Source organism: Scophthalmus maximus, chromosome 5, assembly GCF_022379125.1.
Source record: "Scophthalmus maximus strain ysfricsl-2021 chromosome 5, ASM2237912v1, whole genome shotgun sequence".
Taxonomy (NCBI): domain Eukaryota; kingdom Metazoa; phylum Chordata; class Actinopteri; order Pleuronectiformes; family Scophthalmidae; genus Scophthalmus; species Scophthalmus maximus.
The window spans coordinates 20,441,328-20,461,516 of NC_061519.1; the positions used below are offsets into that span (position 1 = coordinate 20,441,328).

The following is a 20,189-nucleotide window of genomic DNA, read 5'->3' on the forward strand; positions in this document are numbered from 1 at the left end:
TTTTTAACTATGGATTCAAAACGCACTCCAACACCACCAAACTAGTTTGAGTTTCCCTCGGCTGGGAAAAAAACCCTCATTACCCTGACTCCTCTATTTCTGCTTTGCTGACTTCGTGTTTGTTTGCTTACAGGTGAAGTCAGAGCCCGTAGCAATTATGTGTTATCATATAATTTGTTTCCACTTCAGTAAGAACCACAAGCTTGACCATGAAAATTTGCTTTTATTCTAAAATATCAGCATTACATGCAAAAAGCCAAAGCCATTGCACCAAGCTATCAGAGCTAGGAAGAAAAAAACACTCCACACAAACAGAACTCAGTCAGAGAGCACAGTCTGAATCTGTCTCAGAGTTTTGTGAAGCGTAACTTGCACACTGGAACCAATTAAAGAGCCTTAAATTGCCTCGGAGTGTATTTTTTTTATCTCATCTCTGGCTGACTAAGGGAACACCCATAAAAGGATTTCGAAATGCCACAAATGTTTTACCTTTAAAAAAAAATGATTCATTCCAAATTGGCTAATTCAAAACTTCTTCAGTCTCTTCAAATACTCAGTTGGGACCCATATTTCATATGTGAACAATTTTATAATGTGATTAAATAGTTCAATCCAAACCCAAAGTCTGTTTCAGAAAGACCTGAGTCCTCACAGCTTTAGTCCTGATGTATATTTGTCAAACGGTTGCTAAGATACACCCGCGAAGTGTCATGTGTGGAAAGGTGTGTGAGTCTATTCTAATTATCTAAATTTTAGACATCATGGGTTTGGGTTTGAGGCTTTCACAAACAAGTCTGACACACTTTTACATGATTTATTTTCATATTGAACAGCGATTGCACACAACACGTGCGCGCATGCTGTGGTTTCTCTCAGATAGGAAAAGATGGTCTGTTGTCACGCGAACTCGCTCCTCCTTCAGTGTGATATTACAGCTGCGTTTTTTTACTTCCTTTACTGTCTATCTTGCAAAAAGTGATGCTTTATCGCAGTGTTTTTAAAGGTTCAGGGTGAGAACGCAGCCTATACTGTGTGTAGCTAGCATGGATGGTCTTGGTGGGTTACTCTTGCGGCATCTGGGATTGGGTATGGGGTACCTCTGAAAAAACTGAGGTTTATGTAAGAGTGGAGTTTGCGTGGGTTTGTGTGTACTTGCGCACATTAACAGGGAGCTTCTGTGTGCTGATTCAACAGGCCGCATGACAAACAACAACAGGTTCATGACTCATAGTTTGCCGAATCTATACAGAGAACGAGGGCGAGCGGATGAAAAGCTTAGACATAATCACAGCTTTCCAACATCACATTTATTTAATGTCGCTTTTATCATCTACCCACACCCCCCAAATCCATTTTTTCCCCCAGTTAGAATCACGAAACTCAAAGTTGCTGATTCATGCACATAATTTAATTAATTTCACATTTTCACATTTCACATTCATTTCCTCTATATGCATATTGTTGACTTAAATCTTTGTCTAATCATTGACCTACAGTGCAGTATTTACTGGAGGAGTTGCTGTCTCTGGCGGTGCGGTCGTGCAGTGCGATGTGGAGAATACAACTGGAAAAACTCTGCTCCTGTGATCTTTCAATGATGCCCAACCAACAGAAGCAGATTTCCTCCATCATGAGCTTTGCAGTGAGAGGTTTCAATTCAGAGAGGATGTGTGGGCACATTTATGTAAGCTCCGCGCTTCCTCAGCTCTGATTATGGATGATTACTCTCTGGCAGTGGCTTGAAGAGACCTTGTGGGGGGGGGGGGGGACGACTGTCCAATAGCCTTTTGGAGCAGTAAAAAATACTGTATGAGAAAATACAATACCAGCCATTTTGCTGAATGTGCCGTACAGTGTACATGGCAAATACAGATTACACAGATCAAATACCGTTGAGCGTATTCCAGTCGATCCCCCGTCTCCCGCTGTTTCTAAAGGGCCTAACTCCGGTTCCTGCTGAACTGAGCCAGTGCTTGTTTATCATCTAACTGTAATCAGCTCAGTAGGCACAGGAGGTTGAGCCCAGGCACCTGCACCACCCTGCTGTCACCACAGGGGGAAGCACACGACAGGTACACTGCCACAGGAAGACCAAATCAATCAGACCCACAGCTCAAGACACAAAAGAGAAATTTGGCGTCTCCCCAGGACCTGAACTTAGAAAAATACACATTAAACACTCTGAGGCAACTCCTCTGCTTTTCCACTCCTATGTCTGAAGTGGTATCAAGCCATGTTGACAGGGGTTTTGTTTTTGTGTCCAGCTTTTTAACGTGAAGTGTTAAGTGTTTCCAAAGACTAAAACGCTAAGAAAGGAACAAAAACAAATTGCACTTATTCAACAGGGAAGTAAAAATGGAATACATGAAATCATTTATAACTAAATAGAAACATATTTTAAAAGCCAGGAAAACACAAATACAATATTCTTGATACTATATTCTAACATACCTGTAGATTATTTTAACAGTTGTTTTGAGATCGTGAGCGAGATGGTGTGTATTTGCCATGTGATCATCTAAGTGACCGGTTGAAATCTTTTCTGAGGGCCGGTGCCATGGACACATTAAAGACTAAAACAAGAATCTCAATATTAATTGCTCTGAATACAGAGCTATCATTGTTATCCACTTTGTAGGTTTGTATTGAAGACATGTTTAAGTTGGCCAGTACAGTGTTCCTTATTTGGCTAGAGGTAGAAAAAAAGTCTCTACCAAAACAATACATTCTGACAGCTTTTAAAAATCCTTAAATTTTTAAAAACAACGGACAATGTCAGCAGGAAACTATGGTCATGCACCATTTACAAGTCTTTTTTCCCCTAAACACATGAATGGCTGCATGTTTGCCTGTAATGCACGCACGCACGCACAATGAGTGCTTTCCCTTCATGACCACCCAGACAGTAAATGAGCTCAGGGTTCACAATCACAACGCTACTTGTTTTCCCACTGGGACATTTCCTGTACTTCCTTCCTGTATGAGTTAGCCCTCCCTCCCCTCCTCTCTCGCCAATCTCTCTCTTTTTTTTAATACCCTGGATCCTTGTCTCCGTCTTCTCTGAGAATGCAGCAAATAGAGCTGCTGTTCCCCCATCTGTTGTGAAGAAAATATAATATAAAGAAACGGACAAGTGAGTGCATTACTGACGATCTTTGAAACTATTGTGGGGTTTAACATAACGGACGTGTGTGGTGCTTCTTACTAGGACATTGATAGAAAATGTGCTGTGTGTAGTGTGTCAGTTGTCAGTAATGCAAGCAATATGTCACTCTCGGTGTGAAGCAAAACTCATTATTGGGAAAAGGAGGAGGAAAGATGGAAATCCAAAACCCATCAGTATTCATATACTCCTTGAGATGAAGCTCCTTACACTGATGTATAGTGGGGTTGTGGCGACACATCATTCTTTCCATGATGACTTCTTACAGCTGTCATACCAGCGGTAGTTAAAAGCTGAAAAGGCTTGTGAGGAGCGGAACTTAGCCACTGTGAACACAGGCTTTCACTGAACTGTTCACGGAGCGAGCTAAGTCCTGCACCTTCGCACAACCCAACACAAAAAGTCTGGGCGAACACGAAACTGAAGGCGTCTACAGCGCTGGTTTTTCTTCCCCTGTCTGCACCTTTTTAATACTGCGGACAAGAACAGACGCACTGTTTGACATAGCAGGTGAACATCCTCTCATTCACTCTGTAGGCAAAGCTAAGCAAAACGAAGCAGATGCTGGCAGGAGCTTCATATTTACCATGCGGACGAGAGAGAGCGCTGTAGTAGGCTGTTAGTCTGCTCATCTGACTCTGCAGTGAAGCAAATTATAACGTTTCCTACAATATCGAACTCTTTCTTTAAAACCTATGGAGATTAATTGATTGGTCATTAAACATTTAAAAGGAAGGATTTAGCGGTGACTTCAGCGAGCGTGGGTGTTGTGAAGCAGCCACCAGGTGAAGGAGACTATAGCGTGGGTTTCAGCTGTAGCTGGTTGGAAATCCCTGGCAATGTGATTTACATTATATCACATCAAAATCACTCTGCCAGGAATCCCTCCAGCTAAACCAACCATTCAGCGGTCCTGTCTGGGAAGAAGATGGAGACATGGGGGGGGGAGAGACGAGTGACGACAGTGAGAGAAGTGCAAGTGGAAATACAGGAAATAACTAGAAGGGTGAGATGAGTGAAGGTTGCAGGAGAGGACAGAAAGAGCAAAGACTGCAGGTGTGTATCCGCGTGGCAGAGCACATTTTCTCCGTCATCGCTATGTAATTATGGGACACACACATACACACAACCTTATACACACACTTTTAAATGCTAACATATGCGGAGCCACAGAAGCACGCATGACTTTCCTTTTATTGATGCACCTGGACAAACAGAACCTATAGGCCATCAGTGATAGTGGGCAAGAAGGCGGGTGTGCCGACGGATGTGTGCGGGATTGAATGTGACCTGAGAATCAGAATTTCTCTTCGATTTTTCCTCAGGTCAAATCAGGCCAGGTAATCTTAAACATTCTTTAATAGGTTAGGTTGAACAAAGAACAGGAAACAGTGGAAAAAGCTTTGTCCCTCTTAATTGACATTTTCAACTCTTTTGAGGCATTTTTTCAGAGTTGCAGGTGATCAACCCATAATGTGCAAAGTGTTTTTATTTCGAAATGGCCAACTTCTTTCAATGGCTATATATCTTTTACCCAAATGTTTTTGGCTTGTAGCTCCTTAAAGACGAAGCAATATCTCATCACAGGTTGCATTTGTTAACTAGTCGTGACATCAACCAAAGAGTCATATTTTTCATTGTTTTAATTGGACATTTTATTACAAGTAAAAGTTTGCCTTTATCAATCTTGTTCAAAATGCCAAAACTGTTTGTAACCTGTAGCTACATTTGAAAGCATACAGTGCAGATTAAAACTACATGTGGTGATCCCTGTCGCAAAGCACTTGAATGAGCTGGTGAACAAAGGAAGGAAAAAAAATAAAAAGTGAGACTTACCGTAGAAGAATTCATGAGGTTCAGCAGCAACAACACTGATTAGTCTAAAAGGCACTCATTATTCAGAATGACACTCAAATGACTAAGCCAACGGTTCTCATTCCTTTAAAAGAACAGACTGTCCTCGTTGCTTAATTGAACTTGGTTCTAAGTGAAGCGGGAACCACGGAAACAGGAGTCAAGAGGGGCATGTGGCCCGTCCTTGCAAATATTTATCTCAACACGGTGTTTGATGGAACAGTAAATATGAATGAGCAATTCAGAGTAAACAGCAGGCCTCCTTTCGCCTCGCCACTGATATCCTCGGTTAAAGGTTCCTGCTGATGCAGGCCAGAATTTTTAGAATCACTAACGCAGATCCGTTTGCTTTCATCCATGCAGAGAGCGAGGTGGGTGGTGATCTGCTTGAGTCGGCTGAGGGCTCAGCACACACGCACACATGCTCACACTAATCATCATCTTGGACGAACCATTAAAACTAATTTCTGGCCTTGGTAAATTTGTGAATAATGACAACCAGGTGGTCCAACCCTTATAAATTATAATATTAATCTTTATCATAGCACTATTATTATCACTGTCCCAAGTCATCATTATTTATTCATGTGCAATGTCCCAGTGACATTCTTTGCTTTGATACAGTTGGGGACCTCAACCACTGGTCATGCCCATCTTTGGCTTTCCCTTCACACAATGACAATAGAAAGACCAAACTACAGCATCAAAAATGCAAATAACAAAGAACAACTAGCACGGCTTTAAGCTGCTTCAATCAACAGTTCGAATGATAATGTAGGTGAAAGGAGTCGATCTAAGGGACAAGTCCACAAACATTTATCACCAGACTCTGCAGCTTCCTCTTTTGTGTCCGTCAGTTCATTGTTTTGGTTTCGGCTCACTAGTCTCATCTGCATTAGACCTGGAAGTAGCAGGCAGGCGTTGTTGGCAAAAAAGAAACGATCGAAAAATCAACTGCGGGCCTTTGGTACCTGGAATCAAACAGTGAACAAACAAAGTTAGCGACAAGCAAAGATAGTGGAGCACTTAGCTGCTAAAAGCAGCCAGATATTTCCTTCAAATCAGGGCGAGGAGAGTGAATAATGGACTTCACGTTTGTCACGTGTCCAGGAACGTGACTCTAAATAAATGTACATGTTTCTCTGGGAGTGCTAGATATGCAAGCAGCTGTTTATTGACAAGTTTTGACATGTCAACGAAAAGGGTGATAGCATCAGCGTTGCGTTCGCGGTTTGTTTCTGCTGCCCTTTAGTGCCCCCCCCCCCCCAAAAAGTCTCTTGATTCAGGTTTAATTGCTCCACGTCAGAGATAACCCCTCGAAGGCGTCTTGTCGTCGTCGTCGGATTCTTTAAGTTCCAGCGGAGCAGTACTTCCATTGTCTGTCAAACTTTCACAGCTGGCTGACAATAATAGCCTGGAGCTACAGTACAGTCTGTTTCTGGGCTCAGCTTTGACAGTCTGTCACGATAACTCAATGGCTCGCTGCTCTTTGTCTGTCTGTTTCCATCTCCGTTGCGCTCTCCGTCTGTTGACTGCCAACCCAGAGTGGTGTTTTTGGACAGTGATGTGCACTAATGCAGTGCCACTGCACTGCGTTAATGGCGGCATGAGTGAGCAACCTGCACATAGGAACTGCGGTGCAGCTCGTAGTTCCATCTGCAGGATTTATTTAAGGACACACCTAAAGTGACACACAGCAATTTCAACTTGGAGGGGGGGGAAAAAATAAATCCAAATTACCCCTGATTATAACCACAGAGGACAGATCACATGTCTCCAAAGAAACACGCTCACGTGACAGCATCAAAAATGAAGTCTTACATTTCGACCGGGATAAAACGTAGTCACTCCTCGCCTGTGGCTACCTCTTGGGCTATAGCCGTTTGACAGCTAAATGAGCAACAATTGGCCTGGTCGAGGTCCAGACCGCCCGATCTACTCAATAACAGCAGGAAGTATGAACATGACTAATACCCTCCACATTGCTCCATTTCTGTTCTCGCTCAATTTTCCGTCCTCCATTCTTCATGCAATAACTACGACTGAACAGGCAAATGCTGCCCATCACGGCACACGACAATGTTTTTTGTTTGTTTTTACGAAAGACATAAAATAAAGCCCCAAAAATAGACTACAGAGCCTAAATTAGGGTCTTAAACACAACTCTGCTGAGCGCTCACGGCGACTCAGCCTTCAGAGCTCGAAGGGAGGCCTGCTCACGAAAATCACAAGCATTTCTACAAGAATCTGAAGTGCATAGCGGCCGCTATCTCCACAGTCTGGACACCCCAAGCGTTTTTTTCACTCCACTGCGTGCCTTCAGAGTTTGGTGTTTTCAGGAGCACCTGGAGCTGGTCTGCTGGTCTATCTCGGCAGAAGACAATAACTAGAATCCCAATACACAAGTGCTGGGATGTTCTTTAGAATGCCAGTTCGAGAGTTTGCAGACAATAGTTTTCACTCGCCGCCCGTTCACCGGGTAGAGAGGTGTGCTTGAAACAGAGTACTGCGATCCATTCCAAAAAATCAGCAGCTACCCCCTCAATCTGGGAATGCATTAACCTGACACTCAACACGTAGATTGGCCTCATGTAGGGGAGCCCTCGCTCACGGCCAAACAATGTCTGCTCCTCCCCAGCTAACATTTTGCCTCTCTGGAGTGCTACAAGCCAGCGCCCTTCTCTCGTGATCACCCCGTGATTTTAACAGCCTCAGCTGTGCTGTGCTTTGGCTAGACACTTTTTTTTTTTTTTTTTGGGACCTGTCCAAGGGCACACATGATTGGCCAGGGTCTGTCTGGGGCTTGCACATGCTTGGTTTTATCCTAGTGTGACCTGTGGCATTCAGTCACCTGCACTATAAAAACTGTAGCTACTGGATGCTCGGATCAGTTTTTTCCACGTTGCTCATAATGTTCAAAGGTTCGAGTCGGGACTCTGTAACTCGATCCCTTGTCAACATCCTAGCGTGGCCTCGCTCCAGAGCCACAAGTGGTGGCGCCACAGTGTCCACGTCAGTGTGTGGACAAAGGAGGCACTGCATCATCGAGAACCTTTAATAGAGGATGAGGAGAGGGTTTCCTGACGTGCCGTTACAGTTGGCTTTGTGCCAAGTGTGCGAGGGGGGGGGAACGGGGGAAAGAGAGGCAGACGCAGGAAGAAGGAATACACGTTGGTCAGACAGAAAAGACATGACGTAAGAACAGACAGTGAGAACTTAAACTGGACTAAATACAAGAGCTTTAGAGATGGAGGGATATAAAAGTGGATAGCCTGTAGCTTCCTTTTCCATAGCCAAATATGAGGACCTGGTCAGCATGCAATGTTCTAGACACGAATCAGAAGAAGACAGAACGTCAGAACACATCTGATTTTACAGACTTCACTTGTATATCAGGATGTACCTCCACAGCCCTGTCAGAGGAACTCTTCATCAACCCCACCAAACATGTTCTTTTGACCCATTTGAGCCATTTATCCATTACTGTCCTCCATCGACCCCACTAGCACGAATAAAATTTGGTTTGAAAAAGTGGAGGTCCTCTTATATTTGAGGATTAGACAACTACGTGTTCACAGCATCGGGTATTCTTTTCGAACGGAGATAATATTCGCTTGTCAGAGTTTGTTTTTTTGGTCCAGTGTTTTCTGAAGGCTGGTGTGATGTGTTTTGCTGCCACGAATGAAATGAATTAAGTGAAAGTGAAAACAAGAGCGTCGCCTGACCTCCAGAGACAAAGTCTGTCAAACAACCAAGTGAGACTTGGATGCCACAGATGATGAAAGACAACTCTACTAACTTTCAATACAGATTTTCTGATTATTGGTTATTTTGAGCTAACTCGTGAACTGTTTCTCAATCACTTTTTACTGCATATTTGAGAATAAACTGAAATGATCTTCAGATGTTGAGCGTTTTAGCGCCATGTCAGAAGTAATCTCCGTGCACGCCAACACACCTGAAAGTGCATATCACGTGACCATTCATGTACTCATGTATTCATGCGTGTGAACAGGACGCCGATTGTATCTTCTGTAGTCGGTTGCTTAGTTACAAAAAAATACTACCATCAAGAAACGTCAGTGGTAACAAGTAAGACAAGGGATTTCTTTTCTTGGACAGGAAGCGCGAGCAACACATGCCTTCGCCACTGAGTCGTGACTGATAAGATCCAATCAGGAAGCAAATGCAGGCAACTGCGTCATTATTCCCAAACGTCTTCACTCCTGCCCATCGACACTATAATGCAGGCCCAAGAGTCTTCAAACTAAAATGATCCAGTGGCATTTCAACACTTTTCAGTGTTTAGGCTCTTGAAAAATATTAGTGAGGCTAGTGTGGAGGCAGCCTTAGTTAACTGTTTTGGCTTCTTTACTATCCTGCTGACTAATTTCCACACTCTTAATTGCAGCATGTGGTGTCCATGTTATCAAATTAGCGTAGCTATTCAAAAATCTTTCCATGTATCCTCGGGCAACTGTGGAAGTCGCACTGTTTGGGAATCAAAGCTGTACACGTTCTTGGGACTTCAGACATAAAACTGCAGACAGCCCATAGTAGAGAAGATTAATTCATCCTGTTTCATTAATCATGCAATGAAAGGTTTTTTTTTGTCCCATCTGACACAAACACTGGTAAAACAACCAGCAAGAGGCTTTACAGTAGTAAAGAAATACTCTCAAACTTTCTTTGATCTTTTACTTTATTTCCAGGGATTATTATACGTTATTAAAATGAAACATTGAGAGACTAGTGTTTCATGATGTTTACTCTCCAACTGGAACATAAGGATTCAGATAAATGTTTATGAGCTCTGCTGGCCCTGTAGTTGGAAGATTTGCTGCTGGGTCTACACCTTTTTCACAGATAAAGTTTCAAATGTCAACATGTATGTAAAACTAAATGGAAAAACTTATCCTAACACAACCCATTGGACGGTTTACATTCGCCTGTGAAATAAATCAACAGAAATGTTTTGGTTGAGCTTTGGCCACTGGCGGCCGAATCACCTCTGTCGAAGATATTCCTTGCCCACTAAATCTCCTTCAGGCCCACGTCCCAGCGAAGGTGGAGACAAAACAGCCCTTAAGGAGTCCTTAACTTTATTTACCTCTCGACATGGCGGCGGGGTAATGTATGGCTTAGCAGCTCTTTTTTAACAGCCCTCTGTGGAGTTGAAGTCTCGGATCATGCCGGGACTGGAGGACCAAATTAATGCTTTGGGTGCTTGGAAACGGATCATTTAAACTATAAAGCTCTATACATCACACAGAGTGGTCCAGAAATACTTAACAGTGGTTTCATATAGTGTGTGTGTGTGTGTGCGCGTGTGCGTGTGTTTTCAATTTTGTTGTCTGTAAAATTACAGATACAGCTAAGAAATGTGTATCATAAGTTGAAAGAATTAAAATATGTTAAAGAGAGGAGAAGAAGAAGAGCAGCAAGTCCTGACGTTTGAGATCTTTTAGCCCCCAATATTGAACCTTTGACTCCTTGATGCAGTGTGTTGTACTAGAGTCCAGTTTCAGTGCTCGTGACTCAACTTGGACTTGAGCTCTATAGTCACTTGGATTTGAACCGACTGTATTAGAATTTGGAATTTGGAGATACAGCATCTTTTTTCTTATACCGTTCACGTTCATACCATCAGTAACAGTTTGGGCTGGTAGAGACGCCCCTAATCATGCGATTTGCTTTCATAGATTTCACATCCAACATCAACCTTGACGACTGGGACTCGAACTACACAGGACTTCGACTGAGGTGAAGGGGACTTGACATTTAGATTCACCTTGGACCAAGATGAGACCAACCTTCAGCCAAGCAGCAGAAGCAATCATACTTTCCCACACATAAATGAAGGTATAGGGAGTTTATGGGACTCGGAAAAATGCAATAAAAAGTCTTCTGTGAATGCAGACATCTGTGGAACTTAAGAACTTCCTGTAAACAAGAGCAAGGAGAACAAATCCTCTCACACTCTTCCAACACTCTACTTCTGCCTAGAATTAGCCTTTCATCTTTGTTTTCCTCCATTTTTTTTTTCTTTCTCTTCTTTGCTGGTTTCCGCCTCAGGTCTTTGACTCTCAGCTTTCTTTCTCTCCGCCTGCCTCTCAGTCACCTCTCCCAGGCTGTGTCGGTGTCTCTCGCTCCTCTTCCTCGCTCGTCATTCCTTCCTTCCCTGACTTGTCCTCAGAGCACCTTGCTGACGCAAATGTGCGGTGTTTTTTTTCCCCTAAATCGAATTCCTTAGAGTCCGCATTTTGTTTTTGCTTTTTATTATTATTATAAGTTCAAAATTGCAAAAAAATTGTCATTGCCAGTTCTTTTTTTGTATATTATATATACAGTATATGATTATTTTTTTTGGGGGGGGGGGGGGTCGGTTACAGTACATTATATTTTACAGGCTCTGGCAGATGGGATATGTTATTAATCTAAAATATTGAGCACTGAGTGCACAAATTTAGATATTTATATTCCTGGCTCATTTTTATTTGTGTGAGTCCATAAATGTAGATTCAATTTTTTTCCCGTCTAAAAGTAAATTTTCATATCTTACAAGCTGTTGTTTATAAACAACATAGTTCGTGAAATAGCCTGAAACATGACATATCTGATTTACGAGAATTTCCCCAGTTTCCCCTGTGCACATTCAATACCAGGCCTGGTATAATTCAATCAGCAGGGCCTGGACATTGTCTGAGTACACCTCCACTGATGTGTTGTATTTCATGAGATCCAGAGATGATGTGAAGCAGTTTTACTGAACAGTGTGCTGCAGACAAACTGCGTGAAATCCAGAATTCAGAATTCTCTGTTTCTTAGAGAAATGCAACTAAAAACTAAAAAAAAGAGTGTAATCTCACAACAGCCAAAAAGAAGAGTATTGTTCATTTGAAATTTTAGTTCATTTAATTTTAATTTGAATTTTTTTTCTGGATATGACACGATGAAACAGAAAATCCCCATCGGCTTGAACTAAATATTCAAAAAGGAAACTTTAAGCTTTTGCTCAAATAAAATAAAATTTTAAAAAGCGAAATCATATCAAGGAAAGCTGCAGGCGCTTTGAGCACAGACCTCATATCACAACGTACTCTCATGTCAGCAGCAATTTGTCGTCGTGACATGCTGCTGCTCCAACCAGCCCTTTGTTCAGTCTGTTAGAGAAGTTAAACCGACTCTGGACTGTCTCCCCCCCCCCCCCACACACACACACACGCACACACACACACACTTCTAACATATAGGCGGAGGCAGGTGTGTTTTCCCAGTCAGAGTTTGGTGTGTGTGTGTGTTTCTCCAGTTGTTGGGACAGTATCAGTTTGACTTTTACTTTTATGGAGGAAACCCAGATAGACTTGACACGCAGGCAGTGAATCGTGGGGGAAACCGTGAAACTGTATGTAGTATGTGTAATTGCAAAATGATGTCAGGTGAAAAAGCCTGGCTGTACTACCTTAATCTGTGCCATCGTTTAACGTACGGAGGGAGGGAGGAAGAAAGAGTGAGAGAGAGAGAGAAAGAGCAGAGAAGCCACATGGTCCAGTTCTTATTCTTTGTTAGTGGGGTTAGTGCTCATCTGAATTAACCAACTTTCGGTAAAAAACACATCCCTCCAGCTAAAAGTTAAGGTGAAACGCGATCGACCTCCGGTGACATTGAACATGAATTTCATCCCAAAGAAAGTGAATCCTGCTTTTGGAATTAAAATGGCGTTTTGTTTATTGACGAGGAGAGCCGCAGAGGAGGGCCCAAGAAACGATGAATGAGGGAGCCAATTAAACTCCCATCAGTTCAGACAATGGAAAACTTTTGAGTTTGGGCAAAGGGGAAAAGCGTATTTCAAGTATATTAACAGAGCCAAAAGTTACATTATAAGTCTGAATGCAAAACAGTTCATATGAAACTTGCATAAAAGATACATTTGGCAGCATTAAAACGCCGAGAGTTGAACGTGCCGAAACCCGCCACGTACACAACGGATCTGATTAATATGTTTTCGACTACTGTTGTCACAAACATCGCAGTCGGTCTTCCTCACGCGCTTTTCATGTCGTACGAGTTCCTATCAGAACACTTACTAGAGACTTTAGCAAATAGTCTGATAGACAGTCAAATTAAGTTAAAAGGTGGGAAACTGTATTTTTTGTCTGATGTTTTAATTTCTATGATGCAAATTCAACTCCTCACGCCAGTTAACATATATGCTTCCTGGTGCAATAGCAACTAGGAATTATTTTTTTTATAAATCTTAAAATATGTAGAAGCTTGTAAAAAAAAAATGTAAAACTAACAAATGTAGGGATGAAACATTGATAATTACATTTGTTTTAAGACATGACTGTCTTGCATCACTTCAATTCCAGTGTATGAAACTATTCCGCAAAATGTACTCCATGAAGACAATTTCAAACAGGCACAACTCCGCCCAACATGTCACAGACGCCCAAACTCCCACGACTCTTTCATGTTCACCTGTACAGCAGCCGCCACCTGCAAACTTCACTCACCTCCCAAACTTCGGTGAAGCAGAAACTGTTCTTATACTCACGCGATCTTTGAGTCTAGGCAGTCGGAAAAAAAAAAGGATACAGAAAGAAAGAGAGGAAAAAAAACAAAACCCAAAAAACCCTGATGCCTCTACTCGCTTTCACTGAAGAGATCCCAAAAGTCACGGAGTGCAGCACAAAGAAAAGCGCAGGTCACAGCGTTCGTACATGTCGCCTCCAGAAGCCCCAGAGCTCGAGTCCACGCTCAAACTGTGCTCCAAGCCTCGCTTTGCTCCACCTCCTCCCAACTCCTCTTTTAGCTGAAGGGTGTGGATTGATTCAGAGCTACGACTAAAGAGAGTCCACATCATTCAAGTTTTGCCTCTTGAAAAAACCACACCCAGTTAGAGCGAGCGAGCGAGAGACAGAGAGAGAGAGAGAGAGAGAGAGAGAGAGAGAGCTGAAAGGGAAACACAGAAGTTTTCCTTAAATAACAACATAGGAGGAGGAGTGAGGAAACTTCTGGTTCCACGGTCACCCGGAGCCCTGAAATAACCGGGCAGTGGGCTCTGTTATGAAAAGAAAATTATGACGCAGAGCAGCGGTCATCTCAGGATGTTTATGTTATTTAGCCGAGGCTCTGTACTTTTTTTTGCAGACGGCGGTAGGCGTACGGTGGGCCCTGACGTTAAACATCAGATTACCCAGATAAAAGGGATTAGTTTTTGCGTGTGTCCGTGTGTGTCCGTGTGTGTGTGTGTGTGTGTGTGTGTGTGTCCGTGTGTGTGTGTCCGTGTCCGTGTGTGTGTGTGTGTGTGTGTGTCCGTGTGTGTGTCCGTATGTGTGTGTGTGTGTCCGTATGTGTGTGTGTGTGTCCGTGTATGTGTGTGTGTGTGTGCGTGTGTGTGTCCGTGTGTGTGTGTGCGTGTGCGTGTGTTCATGCCTCCACATGCTCCCGTGTGTCTTCATGGCATGTACACTCTGCGAACATGTGCATACGTTCATGTGTGTTTGAGTAGGCACGGCTGCGGCCTGCAGTTTGGGGCTGCCTGCGCCTCCATGCTGATGGCTAACAGCTGCCATCCCTTTCCTGTCTGAGTGGGTATACAATCCATGCCATAATGCAGTAATCATACAGTACGCCGACATCTGTTTGGCGTTAACCAAACACGTGCAATCCCAAAGCGATTCGTCCGCCCCTGCCGTTTATTTGATCTCACTTTATTACAGCATCACATAAGGGCCTTTGGTGGCAGCTTTCATCCACAGGGGTTTTTACAATTCTATGAGTGCAAAGAGTGGCCTGGCCCGGAATAAGACTCCTATTGTTGGCAGTGTCAGCGCCACATTATTCCATTTCAGACCACAGTCAGTTTCACAGCTATGGATTAACTTCGTCAAAACTCGCTCGTACCGGTAACGTTCAATAACAACGCTGAATACACGTGTTTGAACCAAGCCAGGCCGGGTTCTCTACATGTCTTACTTTAGTGGATAAGACTGACAACATAGTTGTGTTGTCAACAAAACTATCAAAACTAAAAAGACATCACTTCGTTTCCCATTATCTTCCAACTTGGCCTTTGGCAGCCATTTGTTTCTACCAAAGATACATTACAAATACATCCACTCGTGTTTGAAAAAATTAATAATTTTTTCGAAAAACAGCTTATTTTTTTTTTCAAACATTACAAGTAAACAGTGCATTCATTGGGGACTGTTTCCAGTTGAGGGTTAGTACACATTTGGCATTTAGTGATGGTATACAGCTGCAGGAAGGTGTAGTTCAAATCCTGTACAGTGAATGAGGAACATCTCGCCCACTGCAATGTTCAAAGGCTCATAGGTGTGTTTTTAATACTGCTGAACGGTGAAATAAACATAACAGAGTTTGACTACACGGACTATGATATAAAACCAAAATATAAAATATCAGTAGACTTTGAGCTTTGAGATGTGAAATCAATAATTCCTTTTATTTTCGTTCATTTATTTTGTAGATATTTGATTTTGTTGATGAGCACTCAGGGGGATTTATCGTGTTGGTTTGTTGGTATAAAATGATCTGACGTGCCCCTTCTCGGATTATGTCAAATAAGCTAAACTGAAAAGCTCAGCACTGACCGATCAAAAACCTACTATTTATTTGAGTGTCAACTGAAAGCACAAAACACAAATATCTCAAAAATCATTGCCCTAATCTTAAAAGGAACAAAAGATTCAGATTCAAACACGACTCCAGACTGATGACTTTGCAGCTACAGTGTGAAAACAAACAAACCTCCTTTCCTCAACTGTTTAATATTTCCTTTTCCATGGATTTCCTCTGACTTATGTTAACAAAACAACTGTGGCAAAGTTCAGACTTGCTGCGTTTCAGGAATAATCATTCATAAGAAGAAGAAAAAAAGAAGAAGAAAAATGGCAGTCGCAACCAGAGGCGGTGTTTGGAAGTCAGTCGGGCCGGGCAACCGTTTGTCCATTAGTTTCTATTTATGGCCAAATATTATGTTGCTAGGGAACAGCCAGCTCTATCAGAGTTATCAAATTAGCACTAGCTGCTCGGCAAGTGGCAGCAACGTATATTCCATATCTCACCGTGTCTCTCTTACAGTGGCTGTGACGCATAGAGACAAAACAAACAAGTGTTCCAGAAAGCTGCCGCTGGTAGTTTAGCTGACCACCAGCAGTGATACCTGGAGCCACACAAACCCCAGTAAATGCTGTTTATCTGTCTGACCTACGTAATTTACTGTGACCCGAATGGATGCTGCGATATTGACAAAGCCGTTCAAAGGAGCCGCATAAAAGTGCTATCTCACAAAAGAGGGCTCTAGAAACACACTATGAAGAGTCCGTGTCTCATTTGGTCTGGCACGTTGCACGCGGTAGATGGCAAGTGAGAACAGCGTTTTTTTTGACGAGAGAAAGACGGAGAGACAGGCCGCGCTGCAGACAAAAACCGACGGAGCGCCGCTGGCAGAAATCTGCGTGAGTGTGAGCGGGATATTTACTTCCTGTGACGTGTCCATTGAACACCTCCTGTACTTTCACACAGTCGCATGCCTTTGCCTTTACAGAACTGATGTCTTTTAGAAAGTTTTTTGTGTGTGTGTGTGTGTGTGTGTGTGTGTGTGTGTGTGTGTGTGTGTGTGTGTGTGTGTGTGTGTGTGTGTGTGTGTGTGTGTGTGTGTGTGTGTGTGTGTGTGTGTGTGTGTGTGTGTGTGTGTGTGTGTGTGTGTGTGTGTGTGTGTGTGTGTGTGAATGAGTCATCCCAGAGTGACCCCACCCTACGTGGGCGGTTGATTTGGCGTGCCGGGAGTATTTGGCCTCTGTCAGTCTGCCTGTCCCAGAAAGAACTGCTCACATAACTGGCCTCTTTGTTCCAAATGTCACTCCCCTCGAAGGAGGGAAAGAGATCCCGTCGCTGCGTCTCGTGCCCTTTCCTTCTGTCTTTCTCCGTCGCTTTGTGCTGCCGCGGCCCACCGAATATTACCGTAATACTCTGCTTGAACCAAACGCATCATTTTGACACCATTTCATTTGTGCTAAAGCAGCCTCAGGGGTCTGTCTCTGGAGCGTATTAGCCATCACAGGAAGACACTTGTGATATCAAAAGCATTATCTGCGTTTGCCTGCGCAAAAAAAAAGAAAAGGAGGAGAAGATTCCACACAGAGCAGTGACGACCGAATGCACTGTAGGTCCTCTGTTCCTTCTCATCTCGCTGTGTCCTCCTGCAATAGTGGGCCTCTCATTCCTTTCATACGCTACTTCTGCACATGACCGACTCAGATGAGGCTTTTGAGTTTGTGTTTGAAGTTTATTTTGTTTTGAACTAATTTCGGCTGAGAGTTACGTAAATGTCAAATGATACATACTGTATGTGTTGCACTCCGGTTGAGGAGAATGAAGTTCTTTAGCGGAATGCGCGGGGTGTCAAATGGGTTTTTTAAAACCCCTTTCATGTTGTTTGATACCAGATTATAGCGTCGTGTCACCCTCTCCAGTATTCAGCATCGTGGCCGCAGTTATATTTTATTCTTTCTCAGTTACAGTGACTGCAGCGTTGTTGTTGTTATTTATGGTTTTTGCACATTCATATTTCTACAAACAGCCTGGGACAGAGGATGGGTGTTCACTTGACTGAGATTAAGGTCTGGCTGTAAGCAGGTGAAATGTTTGAATGGTATTGTGCACGTGTTGCGCCTCTCATTTCCACTTCCTCAAATTCAGCACCCTTGTTGCAACCATGATTAGGAATATGGCGACCTTAGATTGAGGGGAACATGGGGGTGATTACGAACCGATCCCCGCAAAATTAGAATCTTTTTTTATACAGTAATCCTAATAACCCAGCTTTATATAGTGATCTACCCAAGACGTATATGTTTCTGTTGGTGTGGCAGTGAGTAAGGCAGATGATTTTATCATCGTTACAATACAATACATTTAAATTAATATTATTCTGTAATGTATTTTTTTTTGTTAGCGATGAGGCCTGGTACCTGGTACCTGGTACCACAGATTCAAAAGGACGATAGTAACTCCCGACTCCATTGAAGCGACTGAGCAAACGTTCTTTTAAAGCTGTTTCATTGTTTCAAGAGTGTTGCACAACAGAATCATCCCAAGTTGTAGACGTGTACAAACCAAGTCCAGTTTCTAAATGACCTCACCTGACACTTCACTGAGGTCGGCACATTAAAACAGTCTCACGGGTCAAACACGGGCCTAGCGTGGGCTATTAGTAACCTGATTTCAGGGACAGACTCAGTGTATTCTATTATTACTGGTGAAAGAAAAAAAGAAAAGAAGCGAATACCCCATCGCATGTACACACTGTACTTTCTGCCACGTTCTTGCCGTGTCATTAGCTGGAACATTTCTACCCATCTTCAAATATCAGGCGTGAGACCATGTTTTGGCAAATCGCTCCTCAAACGCAGATGCTGCTGTCACCCTCCTGTCCCGCCATCACTGCTCATTAGGAAGAGATGGCACTCCGTTCTGTTGTGCGCTTTGCTCTAACGGAGCAGGTGCCACTGAATTCACACTGAATCTTGCCACAGCTGCACTTTTCAAAGCTCGGCCGAAAAGCAATTTACGATCGCACTTCTTCTTTGGAAAGAGATTGCAACACCTGAAAACGTTAGAACAAGGTGGGGTCCTTATCAAGGCCATAAAAGAAGCAACCACTGTGACTGATTCCTGTACACACCCCTGTAATAAACAGATGATTAAGTGGTTTGTATTTGTATTTTAAGATGGGGCTGATTGAGCTCAATTTTGAGTTGTCATGAGAGGACCCGAGAGGATTCGGACAAGGCTGCAGAAGAGGCGGGACGATCAATACCTGAATACATTAATCCTCTTTGAATGAAATTATTCATGACGATGCTGATTCACACAGTTTTCAAATGAAAATGATCAAAAGGCCTCAAATTATTTTACACAAGACGGAAGGTGGAAGCAGTTCAAAGGAGCAATGATGGACAAAATAATGATGTACTTATAATTCATGTTGCGAAACGTAATCCTAGATCTGCACTCTGGAGCGCTGCATGTAGGTGATGGGATAATCTGTAAGTAAAACAAAAAATAAAAAAAAAAATACAGTAATGCAAGAAAAAAACAAACAGGTACGGTCATTTTTTTTTCTTCTAAACAGCATCTGCGATATGTCACACAATTTAAAATAACTCTGTTAAAAAGTTAATCAAGATATTATAGAAATTAAACTGTGATCAAAGTGACCATATTTGCTGCTTGGCTGTCTCCCCCCCCCGCCCTCTGAAGACTTGAGTCACATATTGTCTGTCAAACACTGCCCCGGTTTCACTCGTGCTCGTGTCATATCATGCCTTTTAATTAACATTTGATAGAAGAATACTGCAATGCTCGTCAACATCGGGTCATCGCTGGTGTTCTGTTACACTGACACATGCTAACGAGACAGATGTTAACCCGTCGGCGTCCGAAAAGAACCCTGGCTTCTCGACGGAGAGTGTTGCAGTGTCGGCCCGGAAACCCTGCGTTTTAAGTGCAGTTTTCGACCGAATTGTAACCACTTATAAATGACTGTATTTTGTATTGTGACAGCCAGTGAAGCCGCCTTGTTATTTCCAGCACGTGCCCGAGCCACACTTGACAGAGTTGCACTCTGCTTGTAGTTCGCAGGCTAAGTGCATCGCAGCTTAAGCGTAGTCACGCCTTTGGGCTCCTTTCTACGCTGCAGTTGCGACCCCGTAAGGGCCTCGCCTGTTGAAAACCCTCCCGCTCTCAGCTCGGCGCCATCTGGTTCTGGAAAAAGGCGGCGTTTCCGACGTGTCAGCGTGTCGAAATAGACTCCACCGCTGCTGCACGAAAATACAAAGAAAAAAAAGAGGGAAACATTCTCAGACGCACAACAAGCTGCTGTGGGAGCAGGGTGGCTCCGGTTCGCTCTGGTCCCTGTTGCGAATCTGCGCCGCTCGTGCTCTGACGTCGCCGTCTTTGAAGTTTCAGTGTGGGCGGAGAGGCTGACGACCAGAGTTGCCGGCCAAGCGCGGGGATCGAGTAAGTGTGCGGCCATGTGGACCTCTCAATTCCCCCTTTAATGCCTACAAATAGATTTCGGCCTTGGGTGTCATGCCAGCAGCTATCCTGCAGCAAACATTACTTACATTAAAAAATTCGA

General features: G+C 43.2%; 1 long non-coding RNA gene across 1 annotated transcript; it reads left to right on the top strand.

The window, feature by feature from the left end:
* Positions 1 to 1,496: 1,496 nt before the first annotated feature.
* LOC118311389 lies at positions 1,497 to 10,935 on the top strand. Its single transcript, XR_004793977.2, has 2 exons — positions 1,497 to 1,684; positions 10,720 to 10,935. It is a non-coding gene; the product is annotated as an uncharacterized LOC118311389 (long non-coding RNA).
* The last annotated feature ends 9,254 nt before the right edge of the window (positions 10,936 to 20,189 follow it).